Source organism: Phyllobates terribilis, unplaced genomic scaffold (assembly GCF_046119375.1).
Source record: "Phyllobates terribilis strain yellow unplaced genomic scaffold, ASM4611937v1 Scaffold_377__1_contigs__length_1856515, whole genome shotgun sequence".
Classification (NCBI taxonomy): Eukaryota; Metazoa; Chordata; class Amphibia; order Anura; family Dendrobatidae; genus Phyllobates; species Phyllobates terribilis.
This window is the reverse complement of record NW_027363137.1, coordinates 532968-545749: the sequence shown is the minus strand read 5'-3', so window position 1 is coordinate 545749 and position 12782 is coordinate 532968. Positions and strand designations below refer to the sequence as shown.

The 12782-nt window shown below is 43.9% G+C and overlaps 4 non-coding genes and 2 pseudogenes across 4 annotated transcripts; all 6 read right to left on the bottom strand.

Moving 5' to 3' along the window:
* Positions 1-38: 38 nt before the first annotated feature.
* LOC141223786 (U2 spliceosomal RNA) lies at positions 39-259 on the bottom strand (annotated as a pseudogene).
* Positions 260-1018: 759 nt separating this feature from the next.
* Positions 1019-1110, bottom strand: LOC141223812 (U2 spliceosomal RNA; annotated as a pseudogene).
* Positions 1111-2225: 1115 nt separating this feature from the next.
* Positions 2226-2414, bottom strand: LOC141223759 (U2 spliceosomal RNA). Its single transcript, XR_012291317.1, has one exon. It is a non-coding gene; the product is annotated as a U2 spliceosomal RNA (small nuclear RNA).
* Positions 2415-9019: 6605 nt separating this feature from the next.
* On the bottom strand, positions 9020-9210 carry LOC141223619 (U2 spliceosomal RNA). Its single transcript, XR_012291186.1, has one exon. It is a non-coding gene; the product is annotated as a U2 spliceosomal RNA (small nuclear RNA).
* A 1115-nt stretch (positions 9211-10325) lies between these two features.
* On the bottom strand, positions 10326-10516 carry LOC141223618 (U2 spliceosomal RNA). The gene has a single exon (XR_012291185.1). It is a non-coding gene; the product is annotated as a U2 spliceosomal RNA (small nuclear RNA).
* Positions 10517-11631: 1115 nt separating this feature from the next.
* On the bottom strand, positions 11632-11822 carry LOC141223617 (U2 spliceosomal RNA). The gene has a single exon (XR_012291184.1). It is a non-coding gene; the product is annotated as a U2 spliceosomal RNA (small nuclear RNA).
* Between the last annotated feature and the right edge of the window lie 960 nt (positions 11823-12782).

Here is a 12782-nt window from a genome sequence, read left to right as displayed (position 1 = left end):
GAATTCAATTCTTTCTGATTTTAGAAACTGCATTAAAGAAGGGGTGCACCGGTCCTGGAGATACTGCAATACCAGGTCAATGCGTGGAGTGGACAGAGCAAGCTCTTTTTCCATCTCCCTGTTCTAAAAATCCATTTAATATATGGTCCTCAGATAGGGGACGTATCAGATATTAAACTGATAAGAACAGATTTTTTTTTTTTTTATTTTTTATTTTCTTTTTTCGTGTACAAAACCCGAGTGCGCTTAAAAAAGTGACAAGTGCCACAAAAAAAGTGCACTAGGATGCTGGTCTTCTTGAAACCCTCTCCAAAAGGAGAAGAGTCCCCCAAACCATTCCCCGTCCCTCCGAGCCAGAAGGCCACAGCGAGGAACAGGGACAAATAGCCACCTCCAGCCGGAGCCAGAGGCGACCCAATCTTACCCCCAGCACCTGCCCGAGTTCTCACCCGAGCAAGGCACTGGGAGCCAAAGACTGTGCTCCCCTCCCGGAAGAGGGGAGCCAACAACGCTCTCCTCCAGAAAGAGGAGAGCCAGGGGGGTTCAGGGGGGAGCGGAACCTGATGGCCACACACTCCCCCCCTAGACCTGCCAAGAGAGGAACCCGTAAGGGAACCGCATCCCGACAAAATCCTAGTAAGGACGTGGACACACGTGAAAAAGTGGACACACAGTGACAAAAAAATTAAATAAATAGTGAAGGTTTCACAGTATAATACTGCCCAGGCCTTCGACCGGGAATTGAAAAATTCCCCATCCTAAGGCCAGAAGGCCCGGAATAAGGGTGTGTGTGAAGAAAGAAATATTGAAGTGCTAGTGCAAATGTGCCATAAACTCAAGTGGGGTTCCCAATCCCAGTGAGTTGAGGCACCCCAGGGTCACCACTCCTGGGGCACTTCACACTTCGGGCTTTCGATCTTCCCCGGCCCAATGGCGTCGATCCTGGGGGGCCATGCTTTCCACCAGATGACTATATTAGCCACCTGGCGTACTAACAAGCGCCTAAACCCCAGTGTGCATAATGTATCAATCTACTAGGGCGGCCAACATCCAAAACCGCCTTTTCGAAAGATACTACACTTGATCTTAGCCAAAAGGCCGAGAAGCGATAACCAGAATTGGTTTCAAACTACGGAGCCACCCAAGGATCCTGAAAAGTCCATTTGTGGAGATGAGCTCCTGGACTCCCGTTAAGAAGACATGTTGTCAACCTCTAGATCCCTTACATGCCTGCACTTTTCGGCTTGCTGCTGCTGCAATCCACGCGTTTTAGATCTGCATAACTCCACCTCTTTAAACACAGCACCTTCACCCCCTGCTGTTCCCACCCGCCTCAACACCGTTGGAAGGGAGGAGAACCAATTAAGGCGGGGGGTGGGGTGGAACGAGCAGCTGTCTACCCTTAGCAGGAGGGCTCCTGATTACATACCTCTCCTGCTGCTGCTGCTGCTGGCTGTCCAGCAGCAGACTGAAGGTGGCTGCTGCTGTGCACAGGTATATAAAGGCTCAGAGCCTATTATGACACACGCAGCCAGCGTTCCATTGCCACATTCCATCTACTGCAGGCAGGATACCTGGCTGGCTGAATGTCGCTGAGAAGCTCACAGAGACCGCCATAAGCAACAGTTTAACAGAATGCCACAGACTAATCAACCAAACTTTTTGGGTTGGGTTCTCTTTTATAGTCTGCAGGCATTAAATGAAAGAAGTCAGTGTTCCAGCAGAAGGAGACAACGTTTCAGAAAAGGCATTGTAGCAAACCAAAAAAGAAATTTTAAGCGCAGCAGAGTAACCAGCGCACATACCTGTTAGCTCAGGTGAGTTTAAAAGGCTGCTGTTGATAACAAGGGCATTTGCTAAATAGATGGTGTGTGTGCAACAATATACTGAAAGGTCAATTATATTGTGCAGCTTATCTCACCACCTGTAGTTATTTAGGTGAAAGCTCCAAAATGCTTGCCTAATATGTCTGTTTATCCAAAAGGAAGTAAAAAGGGAGAGCTAGAAAGATAGCATTGCATCACATTACATGGCAATGCAATGCACAGTTGCTGAAGTTGAACCAAAATGAGCTTGTAATCTGGCTTCTGCAACTTTGAACATGAAAAATCCAATGAGGAGAAGAAAAGCAAAGCCAAAGAGTCCATCCCAAAATCCGACAAACAAGCAAAATGAACAAAAAACATTGAATTCAATTCTTTCTGATTTTAGAAACTGCATTAAAGAAGGGGTGCACCGGTCCTGGAGATACTGCAATACCAGGTCAATGCGTGGAGTGGACAGAGCAAGCTCTTTTTCCATCTCCCTGTTCTAAAAATCCATTTAATATATGGTCCCCAGATAGGGGACGTATCAGATATTAAACTGATAAGAACAGATAAGGTTTCAACGCAATTTTATTGATTCAAAAGTATATTTACAAAGGTTTTAAAAAAGAACATCTATAACATTACAATAAAATTATAAAACATGATAATAATCAATTCAAGTTTTTTGTAAAAACACAATTTACCATCATAAAACCATTGTAACAATTAAGAAAATCATAATTACAGATGTACTTGGGTTTATTTAATTACCACTAATTGTGTTCCATAATTGTACACACCACATAGAAGCCGCTTCTTTTGCTCCATACAGTTTTTTATCTCTGAGATAGTAAATATACATTTCACTTAAAGCAATTTTTATACAGTCTGTTGAATCAATATGATCATGTTTGAAGAGTAAAATATTTCTAACTTTCCACATGGCATTTTTAAAACAATTAATAATAATCCAGGCAACTCGGAATTGTTTAAAATTTGGACACTTAAAAAGACCATAAAAGACATAAAAGTGATTAAAATCTTTCAGGCCACATGCCCATTTTAAAAGTGGGCCTACCTTTCTCCAAACCTCCTGTGCAAAATGACAATTCCAAAAGAGATGCAATACAGACTCACTTTCCCCGCATATATCTCTTGGACATTTGGCTCTCGCCACCAGCCCCCGCCTATGTTGAAACTCACGGGTAGGGAGGCACTGGTGGACGATAGCCCAGGCAAGGTCCTTGTGTACATTTGCAAGATATTTCCCGTACACATTTCGCCACACCGTTTTGGACCTTGCCTGTGAAAAATTGGAGACAGGAATTGTGTCCTCAGAGTGTCTGCAAGCAATAGATACCTTCCTTTGGTCCCCCAATATATCAGGCTCCAATTCCTGGAGACCTAAAAGTCTGACCGTTTTCTCAAGTATCACATACTGTTTAGGTGGGCACAGGAGCACAGGAGAACTTAAAGGTAGGCTAAACCACCTTTTAAAAATCATTCCTGCTGCATATTTTAAAAAATAACTAAAAATGCCATCAGATTTAAAAACCTTAAAACAGAAGCAGAAATACTTTATATGGAAAAAGGTAAAAAAATTGGGTACATCTTTACCTCCATTAGATTTACATTTGTACATCAGATCTCTTTTTAACTTTTCCATTTTTGAACCCCATAAAAACATAAAAACAATTCTTGTTACTTTCTTGATTTGTAAATTGGAAGGGGGAAACACCATTGCAACATACAACATAATGGGAATTAAAACAGCTTTAATAATTAAAATTTTACCTTCCATACTAAGGTTCCTTAAATTCCACAATGAGATCTTTTTTTCTATTTTATCCATTGCAGAGTCCCAGTTAGGGTCCCCCTCATTGGCTTGGTTAAAAATAATTCCTAAAATTTTTATGTGATTTTTCTGTATCACTATCCCACGGGTCAAAGAGGAGTCCCATCCCCCCACATTAAAACAGTCACATTTATCTATATTTAATTTAAAACCTGAGGCTTCACAGAAAAATTGTGTGTTTCTCAATACCCTCCTCAGAGATGTGGAATCTGGACATAGTATGGTAACATCATCCATGTAACTTAGGGCTTTAAGTTGCATACCCTTACTCCCGGGAATAGGTACCCCTTTAATTACTTTATCTTTTCTCAGTATGGTTAATAGTGGTTCCATAACACAGATAAAGAGCAGTGGTGAGAGAGGGCACCCTTGTTTCACCCCTGATAATAGAGGAACCCCCTTCGTTAAAAACCCATTTACAGAAATTTGACTAAAACAAGAATGATATAAAAGCATAATGCGGGTTAAAATTTTCTCTGGAAACGCCATTTTTTTAAGAACCATAAAAAGAAATTCATGCGATACCCTGTCAAAAGCTTTTTCAAAGTCTAAGGATAAAATAGCAAGGTTTTGACTTCTCTCTTTTGAATACCATATGGTATCCCTAATTATGTTGAGGGACTCAGCTATGGTTCTTCCGGGAACACCACATACCTGGTTAGGGTGAATTAATTTGGCTATAAAGGGTTTTAAACGGACTGCAATAAGTTTAGCTAAAATTTTATAATCAAGGTTTAAAAGCGTAATAGGCCGCCAGTTTTTAAGTTGGCTCCTATCCCCTTTTTTATATATTAAAGATACCAGACCTCTCCTCCAAGATGGGGGTAATTTATTAGTATTAAAAGCTTCTTTAAACAATAAAAACATATCGTTCTTTAAAATTCCCCAAAAAGTCAGATAAAACTCAATCGGTAGACCGTCTTCCCCAGGGGCTTTCCCACTGGAGAAACTTTTAAAAATCTGTAAAAGTTCCTCACTGGTGAGATCCCTAGATAAAATACCCTGGTCTAAAATATCTAACTTAAAATCAAGGGAATTAATAGCATACTCTAAAAAGGATGGATCTATAACTTTAGTGTTAAAAAGAAGTTGATAAAAATTAAAAGCTTTTCCTAACATACCCTTAATATCATTTTCACCTTCAAGATTTAGGATTGCGTCCCTCCTCCCCATTACCTTTTTGAAGAAGAATCGGGAGCATTTCTCTCCTTCCTCCAGGTGCTGTACATGGGAGTTAAAAATTATTTGTTTTCCTTTTTCATTAAGAGCATTTTTTATTTCAGACTTAAGATTTGCAATATCATCATCCACATCAATACCAACTTCTTTTAGTTTAAAGAGTACTTGTAATCTCATATTAAAAACATAAAACCACTGCTTTTTCTTTTTTGCTTTCATTTTCCCTGCCTTAATAAAAAATAATTTAATCTTAGGTTTAATGCTCTCCCACCAATCCAGCATCGAGGCGCGGGGGTCTCTCTTTGATTGCCAGCACTGGTAGGCCTGCACAAACCTCTTTTGAATATCAATATCCTCTAGGAGAGTTGTATTTAATCTCCATGGGCCTCTTGAGGTATTTTGTTCCCCTGCTAACTCTAAAAACACAGATAAAACTTTATGATCAGAGAATAAATTAGATAAAAGAAAACATTTACAAGGTTTAAAGGCAGTAGAAGCAAATATGAAATCAATTCTAGAAGAAACTCTTCCATTGGACCATGTAACACCTGGATCCGCCGGCAAGAGTTCCTTCCAGCAGTCCTGTAATCTAAAATCATCAATTAAACTTTTCAACAAATAGGAGGTACGGTCTTTACGATTCACATCCCCACCCTGCCGGGATTCCCCATCACGTAAACAATTAAAATCTCCTCCCACTAGCAGGGGGGTTGACCCAACACAAAATAATGGCAATATTTCAAGTAAATCCGCCCTTTCCTGCTTCCCAGGAGGAGCGTACACATTTAATAAACGTAAAGAAAGTCCATTAAAAACAAGATGTATTAAAATAGCTCTGCCAGGTATAATTTCAGTCACAGATTGAATGATGGTAGAATGTCCACGGCAAAGTAGTCCAACTCCGGCAGCACGACAGTCATTAGCACCGGACCACACAGAAGCGCCCAGTTTCCAGTCTTCTTTTAAGTCCTTATAATTTAAATTACTCTGTATACCACATTCTTGTAGAAACCAGAAATCAAAGTCCAATGTCTCTAAATAAGAAAATAAAGCAGCCCTACGTGTAGGGCTCTTTAGGGACCTCACATTTAGTGAGGAGATTTTAAAAGGAACAGACATTAAGAAGAATCAGGATCTGAAGATGGGAAGAAGTCAATACACGGCACCTCCTCCTCCGCATCTCCAGGGGTCAGGATTTGTTTAATATTACCGGGATCTGAAGCAGGCAAAAAGGCATCATCCACTTTTGACTCCTCATCTGGACCTCGACATCCGTGTTTTCTTTGGATATCAGGTTGCTTTACGTCCTCCCGTTGCCTTTTCAGAGGCTGGGAGCTGTCCATCTTTTCCAAGTCCTGTGCATCTGCAGTCCTCATGGCGGTCTGGTCTATGGAACGGGTGTCATCCCTCTGGGTCGTCTTGTCCTCTGGTCTGGTCACGGAACTACTGCGACTTCTGGTTCGAGGACCAGGGCTCGACTGGGTCTTAGCCGGGTCCTTTTTACTTCGCGCCCTAGAGGTCTCTCTATCCGACACACTGGTTGATCGATTAAGGAGCGTACCCTTTTTGCCCTTACCCAAGATCACCGATGATGGTGTGGCGAATCTGGGTGCTTGCTTAATCGGGGTACTAGAGGTCTCCTCAGTTCCACATAATGCCGGTGGTGCATTCATGCTGGATGAGGACCCTTCCTCTTGACTCTGAGATACGGCAACATCTAGAGCCAGAACATCGATCAATTCCACAGAGAGCGAACCCTCGGTTAATCTTATGGAACCCCTACGACCGTCCTTCTGTGGAACTACCAGCGGGCCCTCTGGCGGAGCCGTTGAAGGATTTGTTCCGGACCCGTCAGCGTGCGCCAACCCAGGTCCAGGGGCAGGTGTAGTAATACTCCCTCCGAAGTATTCTTGGATAGTCAGTTGACCTGACTTAAACATGTCATATGTTTTTGACTTTTTGCTCGGACAATTCCTGAAGGCGTGACCTGCCTTCCCACATAGGTTACATACGATCTCAGAGTCACACGTAGCGGAGGTGTGCCCACTCTTACCGCACTTGTTGCAAAAGACTACATGAGCCCTTGTACAATTTTCTCGTGTATGCCCATATTCATGACAATTCCGGCATTGAAGGGGCATTCCTGGGTAGTGTAGGAATCCCCTGACATTACCAATGGCAAAATTAGCAGGCGGGTGGTGAAGACCACCAATGCCGCTCTGATCTGGATGGAACTTCACCAGGTATTTCCTCTTCCCATTCCAGAAGCGCTGGGAGTTGAGGATATCATGTGAGAAGCGCACTGACTTGCAGTAACGCTTCAAAAAGGTTTCGATATCGCCCTCAGAGACGAATGGGCTGTACATGAAGATCACCAAGGGTACTTCCTCTTCACCGTACAGGAAGTCAAAGCTCAGCCCGTTCAGTCTCTCATCGTCCTTGTCCGCAACCATCAGTGCTGCATGGATATTATCACAGCATGATTTAGCCATAAAGGAAATGGTATATCGCCCACGGAATTCCTGATCGTAAAGACACAGGATCTTATCTCGCTCCAGGTGGAAGAACCCAAAAAGAATCTCATGCACGATGTACTGCAGATTCTTCTCATGGCGCTGGCATTCATCCACCATGATTCTAATGGACTGTCGCAGTGGAGTCTCCCCCACCGCAAATCCAAAAGAAAAAGGCATTTTCGGCCCTCAGGGACTAAGCCCTCCCCCAATAGTAACAAGGGAATGAATCCCACAAAAGCAGGAACAAACCCAAGACCGAGGGAGGGGTACCCCAAGAACTTACACAGCCCACTAAGCGATAAAGCTCAGCAAAGGAAAACGCCCTTATTTCCTCGGGTCGCCCCGAAGACAAGACGCGATCGCTCCCCGTTGTCCGGGGACTAAGCCGACCTGCCAATAGCTGCAAGGAGGTGAAGCTCCCTCCGTTAAGAGAGAGCGATCCCCCAAGGCCAACAAGTCGGGTACCCCAGGCACCTCCTAGCCGAGACCAAGGCAGCAACCTTTAGATCACTGCACCTGATCTTAGCCAAAAGGCCGAGAAGCGATAACCAGAATTGGTTTCAAACTACGGAGCCACCCAAGGATCCTGAAAAGTCCATTTGTGGAGATGAGCTCCTGGACTCCCGTTAAGAAGACATGTTGTCAACCTCTAGATCCCTTACATGCCTGCACTTTTCGGCTTGCTGCTGCTGCAATCCACGCGTTTTAGATCTGCATAACTCCACCTCTTTAAACACAGCACCTTCACCCCCTGCTGTTCCCACCCGCCTCAACACCGTTGGAAGGGAGGAGAACCAATTAAGGCGGGGGGTGGGGTGGAACGAGCAGCTGTCTACCCTTAGCAGGAGGGCTCCTGATTACATACCTCTCCTGCTGCTGCTGCTGCTGGCTGTCCAGCAGCAGACTGAAGGTGGCTGCTGCTGTGCACAGGTATATAAAGGCTCAGAGCCTATTATGACACGCGCAGCCAGCGTTCCATTGCCACATTCCATCTACTGCAGGCAGGATACCTGGCTGGCTGAATGTCGCTGAGAAGCTCACAGAGACCGCCATAAGCAACAGTTTAACAGAATGCCACAGACTAATCAACCAAACTTTTTGGGTTGGGTTCTCTTTTATAGTCTGCAGGCATTAAATGAAAGAAGTCAGTGTTCCAGCAGAAGGAGACAACGTTTCAGAAAAGGCATTGTAGCAAACCAAAAAAGAAATTTTAAGCGCAGCAGAGTAACCAGCGCACATACCTGTTAGCTCAGGTGAGTTTAAAAGGCTGCTGTTGATAACAAGGGCATTTGCTAAATAGATGGTGTGTGTGCAACAATATACTGAAAGGTCAATTATATTGTGCAGCTTATCTCACCACCTGTAGTTATTTAGGTGAAAGCTCCAAAATGCTTGCCTAATATGTCTGTTTATCCAAAAGGAAGTAAAAAGGGAGAGCTAGAAAGATAGCATTGCATCACATTACATGGCAATGCAATGCACAGTTGCTGAAGTTGAACCAAAATGAGCTTGTAATCTGGCTTCTGCAACTTTGAACATGAAAAATCCAATGAGGAGAAGAAAAGCAAAGCCAAAGAGTCCATCCCAAAATCCGACAAACAAGCAAAATGAACAAAAAACATTGAATTCAATTCTTTCTGATTTTAGAAACTGCATTAAAGAAGGGGTGCACCGGTCCTGGAGATACTGCAATACCAGGTCAATGCGTGGAGTGGACAGAGCAAGCTCTTTTTCCATCTCCCTGTTCTAAAAATCCATTTAATATATGGTCCCCAGATAGGGGACGTATCAGATATTAAACTGATAAGAACAGATACTACACTTGATCTTAGCCAAAAGGCCGAGAAGCGATAACCAGAATTGGTTTCAAACTACGGAGCCACCCAAGGATCCTGAAAAGTCCATTTGTGGAGATGAGCTCCTGGACTCCCGTTAAGAAGACATGTTGTCAACCTCTAGATCCCTTACATGCCTGCACTTTTCGGCTTGCTGCTGCTGCAATCCACGCGTTTTAGATCTGCATAACTCCACCTCTTTAAACACAGCACCTTCACCCCCTGCTGTTCCCACCCGCCTCAACACCGTTGGAAGGGAGGAGAACCAATTAAGGCGGGGGGTGGGGTGGAACGAGCAGCTGTCTACCCTTAGCAGGAGGGCTCCTGATTACATACCTCTCCTGCTGCTGCTGCTGCTGGCTGTCCAGCAGCAGACTGAAGGTGGCTGCTGCTGTGCACAGGTATATAAAGGCTCAGAGCCTATTATGACACGCGCAGCCAGCGTTCCATTGCCACATTCCATCTACTGCAGGCAGGATACCTGGCTGGCTGAATGTCGCTGAGAAGCTCACAGAGACCGCCATAAGCAACAGTTTAACAGAATGCCACAGACTAATCAACCAAACTTTTTGGGTTGGGTTCTCTTTTATAGTCTGCAGGCATTAAATGAAAGAAGTCAGTGTTCCAGCAGAAGGAGACAACGTTTCAGAAAAGGCATTGTAGCAAACCAAAAAAGAAATTTTAAGCGCAGCAGAGTAACCAGCACACATACCTGTTAGCTCAGGTGAGTTTAAAAGGCTGCTGTTGATAACAAGGGCATTTGCTAAATAGATGGTGTGTGTGCAACAATATACTGAAAGGTCAATTATATTGTGCAGCTTATCTCACCACCTGTAGTTATTTAGGTGAAAGCTCCAAAATGCTTGCCTAATATGTCTGTTTATCCAAAAGGAAGTAAAAAGGGAGAGCTAGAAAGATAGCATTGCATCACATTACATGGCAATGCAATGCACAGTTGCTGAAGTTGAACCAAAATGAGCTTGTAATCTGGCTTCTGCAACTTTGAACATGAAAAATCCAATGAGGAGAAGAAAAGCAAAGCCAAAGAGTCCATCCCAAAATCCGACAAACAAGCAAAATGAACAAAAAACATTGAATTCAATTCTTTCTGATTTTAGAAACTGCATTAAAGAAGGGGTGCACCGGTCCTGGAGATACTGCAATACCAGGTCAATGCGTGGAGTGGACAGAGCAAGCTCTTTTTCCATCTCCCTGTTCTAAAAATCCATTTAATATATGGTCCCCAGATAGGGGACGTATCAGATATTAAACTGATAAGAACAGATACTACACTTGATCTTAGCCAAAAGGCCGAGAAGCGATAACCAGAATTGGTTTCAAACTACGGAGCCACCCAAGGATCCTGAAAAGTCCATTTGTGGAGATGAGCTCCTGGACTCCCGTTAAGAAGACATGTTGTCAACCTCTAGATCCCTTACATGCCTGCACTTTTCGGCTTGCTGCTGCTGCAATCCACGCGTTTTAGATCTGCATAACTCCACCTCTTTAAACACAGCACCTTCACCCCCTGCTGTTCCCACCCGCCTCAACACCGTTGGAAGGGAGGAGAACCAATTAAGGCGGGGGGTGGGGTGGAACGAGCAGCTGTCTACCCTTAGCAGGAGGGCTCCTGATTACATACCTCTCCTGCTGCTGCTGCTGCTGGCTGTCCAGCAGCAGACTGAAGGTGGCTGCTGCTGTGCACAGGTATATAAAGGCTCAGAGCCTATTATGACACGCGCAGCCAGCGTTCCATTGCCACATTCCATCTACTGCAGGCAGGATACCTGGCTGGCTGAATGTCGCTGAGAAGCTCACAGAGACCGCCATAAGCAACAGTTTAACAGAATGCCACAGACTAATCAACCAAACTTTTTGGGTTGGGTTCTCTTTTATAGTCTGCAGGCATTAAATGAAAGAAGTCAGTGTTCCAGCAGAAGGAGACAACGTTTCAGAAAAGGCATTGTAGCAAACCAAAAAAGAAATTTTAAGCGCAGCAGAGTAACCAGCGCACATACCTGTTAGCTCAGGTGAGTTTAAAAGGCTGCTGTTGATAACAAGGGCATTTGCTAAATAGATGGTGTGTGTGCAACAATATACTGAAAGGTCAATTATATTGTGCAGCTTATCTCACCACCTGTAGTTATTTAGGTGAAAGCTCCAAAATGCTTGCCTAATATGTCTGTTTATCCAAAAGGAAGTAAAAAGGGAGAGCTAGAAAGATAGCATTGCATCACATTACATGGCAATGCAATGCACAGTTGCTGAAGTTGAACCAAAATGAGCTTGTAATCTGGCTTCTGCAACTTTGAACATGAAAAATCCAATGAGGAGAAGAAAAGCAAAGCCAAAGAGTCCATCCCAAAATCCGACAAACAAGCAAAATGAACAAAAAACATTGAATTCAATTCTTTCTGATTTTAGAAACTGCATTAAAGAAGGGGTGCACCGGTCCTGGAGATACTGCAATACCAGGTCAATGCGTGGAGTGGACAGAGCAAGCTCTTTTTCCATCTCCCTGTTCTAAAAATCCATTTAATATATGGTCCCCAGATAGGGGACGTATCAGATATTAAACTGATAAGAACAGATACTACACTTGATCTTAGCCAAAAGGCCGAGAAGCGATAACCAGAATTGGTTTCAAACTACGGAGCCACCCAAGGATCCTGAAAAGTCCATTTGTGGAGATGAGCTCCTGGACTCCCGTTAAGAAGACATGTTGTCAACCTCTAGATCCCTTACATGCCTGCACTTTTCGACTTGCTGCTGCTGCAATCCACGCGTTTTAGATCTGCATAACTCCACCTCTTTAAACACAGCACCTTCACCCCCTGCTGTTCCCACCCGCCTCAACACCGTTGGAAGGGAGGAGAACCAATTAAGGCGGGGGGTGGGGTGGAACGAGCAGCTGTCTACCCTTAGCAGGAGGGCTCCTGATTACATACCTCTCCTGCTGCTGCTGCTGCTGGCTGTCCAGCAGCAGACTGAAGGTGGCTGCTGCTGTGCACAGGTATATAAAGGCTCAGAGCCTATTATGACACGCGCAGCCAGCGTTCCATTGCCACATTCCATCTACTGCAGGCAGGATACCTGGCTGGCTGAATGTCGCTGAGAAGCTCACAGAGACCGCCATAAGCAACAGTTTAACAGAATGCCACAGACTAATCAACCAAACTTTTTGGGTTGGGTTCTCTTTTATAGTCTGCAGGCATTAAATGAAAGAAGTAAGTGTTCCAGCAGAAGGAGACAACGTTTCAGAAAAGGCATTGTAGCAAACCAAAAAAGAAATTTTAAGCGCAGCAGAGTAACCAGCGCACATACCTGTTAGCTCAGGTGAGTTTAAAAGGCTGCTGTTGATAACAAGGGCATTTGCTAAATAGATGGTGTGTGTGCAACAATATACTGAAAGGTCAATTATATTGTGCAGCTTATCTCACCACCTGTAGTTATTTAGGTGAAAGCTCCAAAATGCTTGCCTAATATGTCTGTTTATCCAAAAGGAAGTAAAAAGGGAGAGCTAGAAAGATAGCATTGCATCACATTACATGGCAATGCAATGCACAGTTGCTGAAGTTGAACCAAAATG